Source organism: Haliotis cracherodii, unplaced genomic scaffold (assembly GCF_022045235.1).
Source record: "Haliotis cracherodii isolate W230 unplaced genomic scaffold, xgHalCrac1.p SCAF_12, whole genome shotgun sequence".
Taxonomy (NCBI): domain Eukaryota; kingdom Metazoa; phylum Mollusca; class Gastropoda; order Lepetellida; family Haliotidae; genus Haliotis; species Haliotis cracherodii.
This window is the reverse complement of record NW_027266267.1, coordinates 28266104-28282776: the sequence shown is the minus strand read 5'-3', so window position 1 is coordinate 28282776 and position 16673 is coordinate 28266104.

The following is a 16673-nucleotide window of genomic DNA, read 5'->3' as shown; positions in this document are numbered from 1 at the left end:
TACCGCAGCACACTAAATATCCAGTGTATGAAGTGATCGGACAGAGTGCGGAATAAGATAATTATTCTTTATACAGTATTGCCAAATATGGATTGCATTGAGTTGCATAGACGTAACATTGTATTTATTTAGCTTGTACATGTGGACGTGTTAGTCTTTGACAGTGTGTATATTGTCTGCTGTCTGCAACTTGTCTGTATGATATCGGAATCTTTTGCGTGTTGTCTGAAGGTTGTCTGTTATCTGTATGTTGTCTGAATGTTGTCTGCTGTTTGTATGTTGTCTGCTGTCTGTATGTTGTCTGAAGGTTGCCTGTTATCTGTATGTTTCCGCTGTATGTTGTCTGTATATTATCGGCATTCTTTGCGCGTTGTCTGTATGTTGTCTGATGTCTGTATATTGTCTGTATGTTGTCTACTGTCTGTATGTTGTTTCTATAATATCAGAATCTTTTGCGTATTGTCTGTATGTTATCGGAATTTTTCCCGTGTGTTGTCTGTATGTTGTCTGTATGCTATCTGTATGTTATCGGAATGTTTCCTGTGTCTTGTCTGTGTTGTCTGCTGTCTGTATGTCATCTGTATATTGTCTGCATGTTATCGGAATTTTGCGTGTTGTCTGTATGTTGTCAACATAATGGCGAGTTGTCCGTATGATGCCGACCCGTGAAGATCCGGGGTAGAATAGGTCTTCAGCAACCCATGCTTGCCGTAAAAGGCGACTATGCTTGTCGTAAAAGGCGACTAACGGGATCGGGTGGTCAGGCTCGCTGACTTGGTTGATGCATGTCATCGATCCCAATTGCGTGGATCGATGCTCATGGTATTAATCACTGGATTGTCTGGTTCAGACTCGATAATTTACAGACCGCCGCCATATAGCTGGAATATTGCTGAGTGCGGCGTTAAACAACAAACCAACCAACCAACCAACCGTATGATGCCAGTATTTTTTCTGTATGCCCTTTGTATGGTGTATTCACACTGTCGGCATCTTGCCTGTAAACTATCCGCATACAGTCTGCCTATAATGTCCCAATTCTAGGACGCCCGAATTGGAAGTGAAACATACTTTGTCCAGCGGGGAGCGTTCTCCAGATTACAAAGCAACAGGGCCGTAAGAATTCTCGACGGAGCAGGTTTTGGTTGAAATGAAGGTGTTATTTGGACATAAATCAATCGGCAGCGGTCGGCTTACATGGTTATTTTTCCGTAAGAATGTGAAACCCGATATCTGTAGTACAGACAATAGGGACATGTCGTTCAGGATTATATCTGACACCAATGGAGATCATCCAACCTCCATGTCAGAAGGTTGAGATCTGATTGGTTCACGTGGTCTCACGTGGGAAATACATTTGTGAGCCGGAGAATAAATCCCTTATAACCAACCACGAAGAAGACAGAGAGCAAGTGGATTTCAAAGCAGGAAAATGACTTCCTTATACCCCGCGACGAAGGACAACAGGTTGCAGGTGGATTTCTAAGTGGGAGAATAAATCCCTTACACCCCGCAGAAACCAAAGTCAATGATTGTCACGTGACGCAGCACATATTTACTCCAACTCAATCGAGCAGCTGTTTTCTATCAATATTCAATTTTACAAAGGTAGATTGAAACATTTAGGTAAGATAAATTCGTTGTAGCAGTATATCTCGGGGTATACATGGATATGGTTTTATGCATCCCTCGTTTAGGCTTTTCACTACTTGTCTCCGGCCTAACCCGGGACGCATAAAACCACATATACCAGGAGTGACACTGCCACAACAGTATATTAATACTGTAATAGTGAATAACATCACGTAACGAAATACGTACAGTAGACAAAACCCTCAACACAATCTCTCAAAGGCCTACGCATAGCCAACATCTGTGTGCTTTTATACCAAACGACAGTCAAGTATATTATACTCTAGTCAGTACACACTCGTGTTGTAAATAGCCGAGACTGGGTGTCAGCGGAAGTTTAGACTCACGTGTGTTCCTAGATCCACGAAACGTATGCATGACAGTTAACACAGGCTGAGGCGCTCATATAATTCCACAGCAGAATGCGTGGTGTGTTCCGAATGTAGTGTCAACGGACAAAGCGCGTCATCAGGTCTCCGGAGTTTGGGTTCGTAAACGTATGTGTGTGTATGCAGGGGTCCATGTAATACTCGCCGATGGAGGGCGGAGGGTGGAGTTACGGATGTATTTTAGCGACATAATATTTATTCTGTGACGGAGAGTGTCAGCGGTGCCGTAAACCAATCGCATACACTTGCTGTCGTGATCCGATAAATATGTAAACGGGGTCATGTAACGGGAACTACTTTCATGCTCCTGACAACAATGCCGTGCCTGCTTAATAAATAAACTATTTGTTTGTGTTCCCACTAAGTTTAGGTAGGGATGTCTTGATGTGTGGGTGGTTCTGTTGACAAACAATACTGTAAAACGTTTACTTCTGTATAATCAATGGGACGTCTCACACAGAATTTGTATTTATACGCTGTGTCTAAAGGTTCTCCCTTGTGTGAGAATTACGTCTCAAAAATCAATTATTTTAAAATGTCATTATATAATAAAGAGATTATTACCTTGGTGTGTTCCAGCGTCGTAAATCTCATATGTTAGGAAGGAAACAAGTACTAGACTCGCGCCAGCCTTCCATCACGTGTTACTTATACATGATATTTATTTTACGGAAATACGCACAGCTAATAACCTCTACTTATCACTGCATTAACTTATCCTAACATTTATTTTTCACAAAACAACCTTTGTCAGGGAATTCATCTTGTTTTGGTTTAAAAAAAAAACAGTTCTCAATTATTTTTGCGAAAACATTACGTTTTATTCAAAACTATGCCAGACTCTCTCCATGCTATAAAATCTTCGATCGTTCAGTTAAAAACAGCCCGTATATTCATTTGTAGTCTGGGAGGATGCATTGGCTTGACGTTACATCAGGTGCAATTACCAAGGACACGCTGCCACAGATGCATAGTCATGGATGAGCTCTGTTTCATTGTCCCTGCTGTCACTACATCTACTACGACTGCAGCTGCGACGGTCTCCTACGTCGTACCTCATCGTGTCTATGTCATCGATATACAGCGGACATATTGATGCGACGAAAATTTTAATCTGTCTCGTGAACATTCAAATTACAGATAATATCAAAACACTTCAAGGCTGTAAACAGTCGCTGAAACTGAAGACTCAAAACACAACTATGATGCCTGAAAAACATATTCCCCATGAAATACTAAGTTTAAACCATTTCACATTTGTTTCCTTTCTAACCACTATCAAACATCGATATATACTTCATATGTCCCGTAGTTTTCCTCACCGCTGCTGCTGATAATTCCTGTTTTGCAACTGCAATATATATTATATATAATGTTTGCTACATGCATTTCCGAGTTGGAATCCCTGGTTAGATCGATGGCAGCTTGCTCTTTATCCGTCTTCGTGGATGGCACCAAAGTAGGTAACAATATCTTTGGGCATTCCTTGTGCTCAAAGCGGCGTTACACTTCACTCACTTGTAACATCACAGCTTCTGAACCACGTCACTACTACTACAGCTACTACTTCTGTTGCTGCCACCACATGCACTACTACCACAACTACTACTACTACTACTGCTACTACTACTACTATTACTACTACTACTACTACTACTACTACTTATGTTGATTCCACCACTACTACTACCTCCACTACAACCACTACTACTATTCTGTTGCTACTGCTGCTGCTGCTACTACTACTACTACTACTACTACTACTACTTATGTTCCTGCCACCACTACTACTACGTCCACTACAGCCACTACTACTGCCACTACTACGACTACTAATATTCTATTGGTACTACTACTACTACTACTACTACTACTACTACTACCACTATCACTACTACTACTACTACCACAACTACTTCTTCTATTGCTATCACCACTACAACAACTATTACTATTACTTCTACAAATACTACTACTACTACTACTACTACTACTACCAAGACACCAACTACTACAACCCCTATTACTACTACAACTATCACTACTACGATAACGACCACAACAACTACTACTACTACCACTACAACTACTGCTGCTACTATTGCTGCTACATGTATCACTACTGCTATTGCCTTCTTGTTCGAGTGCGGAATCATGCCGGGTGTATAGCGCTAGCCCACTGAGATACGAGGTCGCAGTTTAACATGGACCCCACACTAAGACACAGTGCAATGACACCCATCTTCCCGAGGCAAGGGAGTTAACTGACTATAAGAACCCCGTTTCCTCCCTCGCCGAATTAGGATGGAATTATGGAGTTATACACTGGACTAAAGAGTCTATACAAAGTCAAATCAAAACCACGGAACGAAATCGGTTCATAAACAACATGGCGACTGCCGGGTCTATTTGCAGGATTTGCAGAGCATGTGTACCGTTAAATGGGAGTCGACAGATGTTTTCCAAATCTTTTCATGTTTTTAATCAAGGTGCTCAAGTGATTTGATGCACTTCGCGAGGTAAGACCCATTTTATTACAAAAAAGATCTTGATTATCGATCAGATCGTCTTGACTGGGCGACGCCACTTTGTTGAAACAAATGCAAGTGATATAAAGAGGTACAATCTGATTGGTCAATAGGAGGGACATAGAAGGGATATCAACAGTAATCGCCCCTGGTGGCGCTACGATCGAACCATGAAATCGCAGCCTAGTTCGCCAAGGGTTGAAACTGGGCTTTTACAGTCAGTTAACTCCCTTGCCTCGGGAAGATGACTGACTCCGAGCCGACCAGTTCTTATTTCATCCGTGCGCTAGACAGGGAAATGACGAAGCCGGGATCGAACCTGCCGGGAACACAAGTGATAATACTGGCAGCCACCATCCAAGTCTATACCAACTCTAAGAGGACGCTTAGAGCCACCATCCAACTCTGTACTAAAGCTCACAACTCTTAGAGCCACCATCCAACTCTGTACCAACTCTTAGGGGACTCTTAGAGCCACCATCCAACTCTGTACCAACTCTTAGGGGACTCTTAGAGCCACCATCCAACTCTGTACCAACTCTTAGGGGACTCTTAGAGCCACCATCCAACTCTGTACCAACTCTTAGAGGACTCTTAGAGCCACCATCCAACTCTGTACTAAAGCTCACAACTCTTAGAGCCACCATCCAACTCTGTACCAACTCTAAGGGAACTCTTAGAGCCACCATCCAACTCTGTACCAACTCTGAGAGGACTCTTAGAGCCACAATCCAACTCTGTACCAACTCTTAGAGGACTCTTAGAGCCACAATCCAACTCTGTACCAACTCTGAGAGGACTCTTAGAGCCACCATCCAACTCTGTACCAACTCTTAGGGGACTCTTAGAGCCACCATCCAACTCTGTACCAACTCTTAGAGGACTCTTAGAGCCACCATCCAACTCTGTACTAAAGCTCACAACTCTTAGAGCCACTATCCAACTCTGTTCCAACTCTTAGGGGACTCTTAGAGCCACCATCCAACTCTGTACCAACTCTTAGGGGACTCTTAGAGCCACCATCCAACTCTGTACCAACTCTGAGAGGACTCTTAGAGCCACCATCCAACTCTGTACCAACTCTGAGAGGACTCTTAGAGCCACCATCCAACTCTGCACCAACTCTGAGAGGACTCTTAGAGCCACCATCCAACTCTGTACCAACTCTTAGAGGACTCTTAGAGCCACCATCCAACTCTGTACAAACTCTGAGAGGACTCTTAGAGCCACCATCCAACTCTGTACAAACTCTGAGAGGACTCTTAGAGACACCATCCAACTCTGTACCAACTCTGAGAGGACTCTTAGAGCCACCATCCAACTCTGTACCAACTCTGAGAGGACTCTTAGAGCCACCATCCAACTCTGTACCAACTCTGAGAGGACTCTTAGAGCCACCATCCAACTCTGTACTAAAGCTCACAACTCTTAGAGGACAGGTGGTTCAGTGTACGCTTACACGCCGTGCGCGTGATTACAATAATTCAATTGATGGACATGCCCGCACAGGCTAATCAGTCAACCAGAATCGGTGAGTGATAAAAAAAATTGATTAAAAGACAAATATTGTTTTCAGCCAAGCACTTGTTCACGTGAGTACATTGCTTCTGCTGCTATTTCATCAGTAATTCCAGACGTTTACTTCTATTTCATATGTCCAAAAGAACTAAACACATACTAAAAAATATCTTGCATAGATGATGGTTTCACAAAGGTTACAGACTATATTATCTGAATAGAATTCTGTATGCCTTCAGGCAATCCTTGTGAACTAACAATGAAAGGCGTGACAATGTATTTTCACAAAACATTCGGAAAACTTACCTGGAAAGCATCCATTTAAAATATTTGATCTTCATAGTCACTCACTCACATCAGCAAAGTTAATAAGCGCTTCTTTAAATCATTGAACATTGACCATTTGTACGCTAACAGCGGGACGCTAACATGTCAGTACCAACAGATCGACTGGCATGAAATACACGAGGAACCCAGGATCCAGGGCCTCGCGCTGAAACAGCGCTGAAGTTTGAGTCGATGGATTCAACAGCCAGACAACAACAGATGATGTTTGCTCGATACGGGCACAACTGTGTGTGTCACTAGACCAGATTCTACATCAATATCATCAATTGATGGATGGTTTAAGTTAAGGCATGTCCCTTTGATGAATAATTATTTTATTCGCAGTTTGTCTCAATCAAACAGGCTTGTACTTAGAAAGGAGACTGTTCTCGTTTGGAGGAATCTGAACGATAATGACGTACGGTTGTGTCTTATTTTTTATGCTCTCGCGTATGGAAACCTTGAAAGGACATGGTCGCGTTGTCGCACTGTCCCCCTTACAAAAACAAGCAAAAAGTGCCAACATTAACCATAGGGCGACAGTGCGAAATTGCGACAACGCGACATTATCAATATGTCGCAGTGTCGCGTTGACATGCATTACAACGCTTTTTTAAAAACATATTTGATGTTGCGACAATGCGTCAACGCCACATATTTTGACCTTGAGAAATCGCGTTGTCGCCCTTTGGTAAACTAATAAATGATTTTTCAAAGCGCGACAATCCGACAATGACCAAAATATCGCGTTGTCGCATCGTCGTAATGTCGCGCTTTGGTTAATTTTGACAAATTTTGTTTGTGTAAGGGCGACAACGCGACCACGCGACAATGTCCCTTCCCTTCAAGTGTCGAAATATAGAAGTCATATTTGCAAATCCAGTCGATATACAGTCTATACTTTCATGATACTGACGCGATAAGTTAAGATATCCACATAAAGACTAAATTTGCCCTGATAAAATGTAATATGAGAAGAAACAGTCGAGATAGGTCGACGTTTTATATATGACCTAGATACAGATGAGGTACATTGAAATACGGACGTAATGAAGTCGAAATGTGGACATGATAATTCAAAATCCAGTTGTGTCACAGTTGTGATATATTCGAGATTGATTCGAGATAAGTCGACATTGAACATTCATTCTGTCGAGGTACCGGATCACTGCACTTCTATACTGACGCGCATGCACGCATGCATGTGTGGCGGCTTGTACAAGTCCAGACTTTTACAAGGATACAACAACCTGACTCCGAGCTATACAATGCTTGTTTTATCCGTTTAACGCCGAGCGCCAGGTAACAACAAATACCATCTTATAACGTCTTTTGGTACGACGTGTCGGGGATCGAACCACCGACCTCCCGCTAGCGGTGCAGACGCTTTGTCTACGGTCCCTTTGTGCTGGGGGAACTTGATGACGTAAGGCAAGCTCCTTACAGCGAAAGCCCGTTCACTGAGCTCTCTGTACTATCGCTGCCACCAGTCAATGCTCCCCACTGTGATAGGTGGCTACAACCATGCTTGGACTGACCGTTATGTTTACAAGTGAGGACAGTCGTGATGACGAATACTCCTAATTACCCAAGCTAAATTATTTTCTTTGTGTGTCAGTTAGAATTTTTATTTCATTTCAACTATTATGTAACTGGTGTAGTAAAATGTAAGAGGGAAATTTGGTGATTTTCCGTTCGTCTGCAATCTCGAACCAATCTAATCAAACAAACAAAAAGGTAAATTAATTACGGAAATCTGGTCAGTCGTAATCCTTTTCAAAATTCATTATGATGGCATTCCTAAAGTATAAACATTTGGGGTTAGATTGCAAATTTCAAGATTATTGTAAGGGCCGCGCGCACACTGACGTCAGAGATGTTACCGAGAGCGTAACGAAGGCGTCACGCGCTGGGAAACTCGGACGTACGGGTGTAAAGGGAGGCTACTCTCCACTCTCCCTACTTTGATACCAATGACCAGGTCAGGTCTAGACTATTGTGTGTCGTGTTGACAATTGAACAATTTCACAGTGTAACGCGGGTAAGAATTAACTGTTGATCAAGATTTAAGATAGCAGACAAACAAAGTGAGCTGGAATGTTTGTTTGTTGTTTAAAGCCACACTCAGCATTATTCCAGCCATATGACGGCGGTATGTAAATAATCGAATATGGGCAAGACAATCCAGTATCATATGATATTGATATCATGAGCATCGATCCAACCAAATGGGATACGATGTCATGCAAGCGTAGGTGTGTGAGGACCTATTCCGAGGATTTGATCATGAATTACACTTGCTGGTAAACAGAATAGTTCTCTTGTAATATTGATATAGGCGTTTCAGCCTACACAAGTACAACCAGAGCAGTATCTACATGTATACACAAGTGGTCCAGACCTGAAGTCGTGATTGTAACCCCGATGCCGGGTTAGAATTGATCCCCGGCAACCAATGCTTTTGGTAAGAGGAAACACTTTGGGCCGGGAGGTGAGGCTCGGGGAATTGGAGGATTCTGTGTCATCGTACCCCGACGGCGTGGAGCGTTGCTCGCAATATCCATCACTGTAGTTTGTGATCCGGCTTCGATTATATACAAGCTGCCGCAATATACCTATAATTTGCTATGTGCGGCGTAAAACAACACAAAAAACAAAAGCTGTGACTCACTCATGAATGTACAGCTCCTGGCACGAAGAGCGCAAACTAATAAATCCTGCCACGGTAATCTATAACACGAAGCTTCTCAGTAATGCGGACTTTTAGTGTCAAGTTAACTTTCTATCATGGTCGAACAAAGTAGGTTCGTTACCATCAGCGCATGGAAGGTACACTTCTGTCATTTCTAGAATGTCGCTGCCCTGCATCATAAAAAAACAAGACAAGAAATGACATTCTGTTTCTTATTCCCAATCCAATTCCTATTCTTAGAAGGTCCGCAGCGCCCAGCAGAAACGTAATTGAATCTGTGGTTTTATCCTGGAATGTCACCCAAGGATTTTCATCGCACCTTAGATTAGTGCCAAGTGAGCGAGAGTACCTCTCGGTGTTATTTCTACGAATGAAAAATCGGAATTTGGAGGAAGTCCGGACACTGGGATATGTATGGGAAGCGACGAGGAATCAAATCAAGCTCCGCGGGATTACACTTCGAATAAAGAAGTGGTCATGTTCTACCAATTCTAGACGGAGTTTCATCACGGGTTCTTCGCGTCATTGCTCTGACGGGCGTTTTGTGCGACCAGTGTGGACATTATGCGACCCGGGCATAGATGGACGGAACTCAGGAACGCAGGTTTGATAGCATGTGCCACGTCCATGATAGCTGGGACTGGTTGCCATTCACGAATCTTGTATTAAGTACGTTCCGAGATGGTACTTCTACGATTACCGAGACCTGTTTTAGCATTTTATGGTCTGGGAAGTTTACCGTTGGGGACCATTTCGCGTTTGGGGGGAATGGCCAGCTATGTCATGTAGCAAGTCAGTCTTGAAGGTTTTGTTCTCTTCTAAATTAAGGTCCGCGGTGTGTGAGCGAAGTGCAAATGTGACAGAAGGAACTGATGGCCTCGGCCGTACATGTTGGTTGGTTGGTTTGTTGTTAAACGCCGCACTCAGCAATATTCCAGCTATATGACGGCGGTCTGTAAATAATCGAGTCTGGACCAGACAATCCAGTGATTAATATCATGAGCTTCGATCCACGGAATTGGCACCGATGACATGTATCAACCAGGTGAGCGAGCCTGACCACCCGATCCCGTTAGTCGCCTTTTACGACAAGCATAGTCGCCTTTTACGACAAGAATGGGTAGCTGAAGACCAATTCTAACACGGATCTTCACGGGTCGGACGTACATGTAGTGACGTTAGCATTAAGCCTCGTTTTGAATGTAGGCAGAACTTGAAACGTTATGTACTTTGTTAGCCTTGACACTTTGAATCTAGACGCCGGACAGCATCCAGACGCATAAGTTGAAAAAAACAACCGGGTATGTACTGGTGTTCGATTCCGACCTTGTCTTTCTCATACATGAGGAGGAGAGCAAAATACCGCATGTCATTGTTGAGAGTTGCGTCACTCAGGCGTACTAGACATCTATGAAAGAACCCAGGTTCGCCCCGATTATGTTTCTAGATTTGTCAGCACCATACCCGTGCTCGTGTGTTTCACCGAAGTGGTAAACATCTGATATCTACATCACATCGGGGTTAACCACGTTGACACGGGCATGGTGCTGACAAACCGGGAAACATAATCAGGGCGAACCAGGGTTCGAACCTACAGTCAAATGTTTCTGGTACGCTTAAGGGACTCAACTTTGCGCAGCAAACTGCAACGCCACAGACGATTAGGACACCCTAATAGCGAGCGAATGTTGTTTAGCGCAGCAGGAGGCAATATTCCAGCTATATCAAAACAATCAATCAAACAAACCAGTGATTGAAAGCATGAGCAACGCTCCAAGCAACCGCAAAAAAATAAAGAGCAATCAACCAATCGACCACCCGATCAACTTTAACGAGCTCTACCGACGAGCTATGACCACCGGGGACATGTTCTTCAATACACTCACGACTGAACGGTTCATTCGATGCCCGTTCTCACTATGTTTCGTCTATAAAAACATACTCGTTTGTAGCAAATGTTGAATTGACAACAGGATACGACCGTCTTTTACCGAGGCACTTAACCTTTCTTTCGTAACTGAGACTGTTGACTTTATATTCACTACTGATGCAGTAATTAAATAATTCTATAACATCTCCGGGCTGTATTGTATTTCAATGAACGTAATTCACATCGTTGTAAATTATAGAAAGGGATACCATTCATGTTACCAAGTTAAGTAAATTATAGGCTCTTGCTCTGGCTTAAACTTGACAAAATGTTTAGGAACTTTTCTTAACTAGGTTACAAATGTACGTAGAATACTAGGAAATGCTTTTGTGTGGTATCAAATGTACTTGAAATGTAACACTTATTAAAGACAAGAAAACGGATAATGCTAGCCATGCCATTTAATATGGTAATAAACATGTCCAAAGTTCTTAGATACTCGTAAATACCTCTTTAAAGGTATCTCTACTTAAGTTACAATCGCAAATGTTTCTGTAAAACTCACTTCAAAAGATGGCTCCTTTTATAAATTCAATTGGTCCACGTAGACGAGAGACAGCGATGAAGGAAATAAGAGCAAAAGAAGAATTGTGTTAGTTGATTTTTGTAGGTTTTGATGATATTACTGGTATTGATGGTGAACACACATGGGTGTGAGAATGAGAGCTCTGAAAAGCTTGAAACATTCTCACCTCAAGGTCATTGATAATCACGAGGCAAGCTTTTCAGATCAAAAGATAAGGCGAAATCAATGACCTGTCAATCAACTCTCCGAAATCGACATCAGTTCGCCGTAGCTTAAGGGTCGATTATACTATTATTTTCGTCTTCAAAAAGGTTTACAAATTCTGATCCAGTTCCGTTTGTAAAATCATAAATTTCGTTAACCTAAGAAAAGGATCCACAAAAACGATTTCAGCTCAACTAAGAGCAAGCAATTGAGTTTCGTTGTTCCACTTTGAAAGGCGCATGACCCGAGGCACGGGAAATTAAAAATGTCTGAGGATATTCAAAAAGCCAGGGTATTGATTGACGGTACTTGTTTTACAAGTAACAATTGCTACAAAGGAGGGCATCCTTGCAGCCGACGGCGGATCCTTACGACTCTGCAACAAGCAATGGACAAACTCCTCATCTTTAAAGAACAATCTGCTTTGTATGTGGGGATGAAGGAACAGGCAAGAAAAAGAAACCAAGGATAATATCCCCATAAAAGAATGCGCTAAACCTCTGAACATTTGATAAAGAATATCCATATATGTATTTTCTGGAGTTATAATTTGCTTGAAGCAGGACATGTTTCGGATTGGAGGGATCTTGTTGGTGATCTTTCGGCTTTCGAAATTCATTTTTATTACGGCACCAGAGCTTCATGATTGAGGAAGGCACATCGTGACCAAAGTGTTGACCTTTTTGTTGCAACGAAAGAAGTAAAGAATGGTTCTGACAACCCGAGGATCAAAATCAGAGATAATATGATTGATTCTGAGTTGACTTGAACAATATCAAATATGTAAAAAACACAGTAACGCGGGGAAACTATCTGCCGAAACACGAGACGTTAAAGGCAAACCAGAGATGAAAAGTATATGAATAGATCTGTGAAGATCCGGGGTAGAATAGGTCTTAAGCAACCCATGCTTGTCGTAAAAGGCGACTAAGGGATCGGGTGATCAGGCTCGCTGCCTTGATGCATGTCATCATATCCCAGTTGCGTGGATCGATGGTTAAGTCTCGCCTATTTACAGACCGACGTCATATAGAAGGAATATTGCGGCGTAAAACAACAACACAACACAACACAATCACTGGATTGTCTGGTCCAGATTCGATTATTTACAGACCGCCGTCATATAGCTGGAATATTGCTGAGTGCGGCGTTAAACAACAAACAAACAAGTATATATGGCTTCGGGTGCCAATGAGGCAGTTTTTGGGGGATGTTTTTAAATATTTTCTTCATTTTTCAACTATGAAAACATCGGGAGCAGTCATGGTGAAGACAAAAACAGAATCCTAATCAGGGACGACATGACATGTTCATCTTATACAAGTCCGCGGGTACGGTTTACGTATTTCAAGAAGGTGGATTGTAGAGGTTTGAGGAAGCGTTTAATCACATTTCAATGTTGAAATCGCCGGGGACGTGTGAGGTGTTGACAAACCAAGAACCCAAAGCTACGTTCTAACAACGACCGCGGATCGTGGCGGGTAAGGTAATGCAATCCTGCACAGTAAATGGCGAACGAGCCATTCGTGTGTATTACATTCAGTCTGGAAGAAGCACGTCATGGTACGAGGCTGGAAACTCATTAAAATCACAACAGATTTGTCTTCTTCGTTGGTTGCGTGTCATCGTGCCGTTGGCGTGGATCGTTGTTCGCAATGTCAATCACTGGATTGTCTGGACCAGACTCAATTATTTACCGGTCGCCATCATACAGCTGGAATATTGCAGAGTGAGGTGTGAAACAAACAAACAAACATACAGAGAAAAGTACAACAAACAGGAAGGGGTTGGTTACAGCGACTCCGGAGAATGGATAAAGCAGGAAATACATTCCCTTAGTTCCTCAAGTTCACTGGTGTTGAAAAACTCGTATAATACGTATTCACTCTGACATACCCGCATGCCTGTTCCTGACGCCTTCACAAATGTGGCCTCTCTTGTGCTCAAGTTTGGGCTTTCTCATACCGACAAAAAGAAGCTTTTGGGGATAACATGGCTAACCTCCTTTTGTTTGTTGTTTAACGCTAAATTACAGCTAAATGACGGCGGTATGTAAATTGTCGAGGCTGACCATCCTAGTACTTGCCTGAATAATTACGAGTACAGCACTAGAAGTTGATGAGACGAGTGATGCTAAAGAGGAGGGGAGACGAACAGGGATGATGAAACGAGTGATGCTAAAAGGGCGGGTGGGGGGTGGGGGGAGACTAACAGGGATGATGAGACGAGTGATGCTAAAGAGGAGGGGAGACGAACAGGGATGATGAGACGAGTGCTGCTAAAGGGGGGTGGGGGTGGGGGGTGGGGGGAGACTAACGGGGATGATGAGACGAGCGAGGCTAAAGAGGAGGGGAGACTAACGGGGATGATGAGACGAGTGATGCTAAAGGGGGGTGGGGGGTGGGGGGAGACTAACGGGGGTGATGAGAGGGCTAGGCTAAAGAGGAGGGGAGACTAACGGGGATGATGAGACGAGGCTAACTGACTGACCATTAATCATTTAACACTTTATAACCTTGAACAAAATCCATGTCCTGTAATCAGCGACCAACAAGTGCTACAAACACACAGTAGTCTGTACTTAGTACGATATAGATTTATATCAGCTGTTACAAAGGAAGTTTCGCTTCCAAAATAACAGATGGTGCCCTTCAAAATAATGAGGTAAGGCCATATGACACGCGACGCGTCTCCGTCAAGGTAATCAGCGAGTCGATAAGGAACAGTGTGCTGTTATTGTAGGTGTATTGAAAAATGTACATGCAAAGAGAAGTGAGTGGGAAAAAATATAAAAAAGGTCACGCGTCATGTCTGTCGTTGATGTTACACTACACCTGGAATGGTGGAGATATTCAGTAGAGAATAGGTTTTGTTATAAACCTATATGAATAACCATAACCTTCCTGTGAAAACTCTCGTTACAACCAGGGCCTATTGTATGATACGAGTCCTTGTTTGTTTGTTTGTTTTTAAACGCCACACTCAGTAATAGTACAGCAGTAAAACGCCAGTCTGTAAATAATCGAGTCTGGACCAGCAAATCCAGTGATTGATATCGTGAGCATCGATCTACGCAATTGGGATGAGTTGACAAGCATCCACCTATTCAGAAACCCTGACCATCCGATTCCGTTAGTCGCCTCTTTCCACAAGCATAGTCCGCTCTTACGACAAGCATGGGTTGCTGAAGACCTATTGTAACCCGGATTTACCCACGAATAACGAAACGCTATTACTGCCACAGATGGTTCTCTGTGTGTCGCGTTTGTGTGTGTGTGTGTGTGTGTGTGTGTGTGTGTGTGTGTGTGTGTGTGTGTGTGTGTGTGTGCGTGCGTGTGTGTGTGCGTGAGTGCGTATGTATCTATATTTTTTACCTGATTCGACCGGATTATGTTTCTAGCTTTGTGCTCGTAAACGTCTGGAACCTGTGTCACTTCGGGCTTTCCTCCCATATCAAACCGTGACCAAACCGGAACACTGGTGTTCAAAGCGGTGTTAAACCGAAATCGGGTACTAACTCGCTCGATAAAAACGAGGAGATTCGCCTCTTGCCTGCTTGTAACAGGTCCGTTTCCAATTGAGCAACTCAATCGCATAATCACTGAAAACAATAGGCCCAACTTTAACCACAAATCACATGCTTTAGGAAGACAAGCATTGTATTACAGCCGATTCCAAATGTTGATTCTGCGCATAATGGCTGTGTGTGTTTTCATTTACTTTTAATCTGACACGAAACTCTACATGAAAGCTTCTCATCACAAATGTTCCTTTCTGTGGTGAAACGATTTAATAGCTTAATGTAGCACATCGCCTGCTGGTGATGGTGTCTGTTTCCCATGATCGGAATCAGCTTGTTCCTAGCTACCACTCGACCACTGCCGGATATACCACACAATACATTCACAGAGCCACCCAGACAGGCTACAATAGGATAACACACGATAAACATTCCGTCAGCGTGATGAGATAAAATGAAATATATTCGCGAGCGGTGGGGTACCCTTTGAAGATAAATGCGGTCCTTATAAGATGTCAAATTTGTGTCGTCGGGAATTTCAGGGGAATGTTTTGGAAATCATATTTCTGTAAATTATAGTAAAATAAGATTTAGGAGTATTATAGATCGTACGTTCTAACGTGGAGTAGCCAGATGGTGTTATCATGTAGCATACATAGCGGGATTCCTTTTATAATTTTTTCTGGTTCTGGTTTTCGGGTGTATCAGATACATAAGATGTATATGAATAACATAATAATGAACAATCCATGTGGGTTTAGCGTTTGTTAAAGTCAATACTCGCCTCCCCCCCCCTCCCCCTCCCCCGCCCCGTTACACACCGCTACATGTGTATAAGAAGACGCAGTTCTGGGTCCATGGTTTACGTACCTAGCGTGCCTGAATCTAGGATCTTGGGTTCGAATCCTAGATACGCCTCGATTATGTTTCTAGGTTTGTCAGCACCATACCCATGCTCGTGGGTTTCACCAAAGTGGCGGACGTCTAAGACCTGCATCAATTCGGGCTTTGGTCTCACATCAAGCTGACACGCCGTGATATAACTGGAATACTAGTCAAAGAGGTGTTACATCCAATTCACTCACTCACTACATTGCAGCGGACACGGATATGTCACTTATTGGACAATTTGACATCGTTTCGGTTAGACATTTAAACATAACGGTGTATCAGTTAGCAGGACGGAATCCATATCATGTTCAATTCCAATTTCCTTCCGTCCTCTTCTTGTTTATGTTTGTTAATAATAAACCTAAAAGCTAAACTTGAGTTGACTTGTGATTTAAATTATTTCACAACATTTTCAGTTAATATGACCTGCGATCCAACTTTTGACTGAAGAGCAATATGATGTCATAAAAATCCTAACAGTGACTTTTCCTCATCTTCATAGTGGAAGTCTGCACT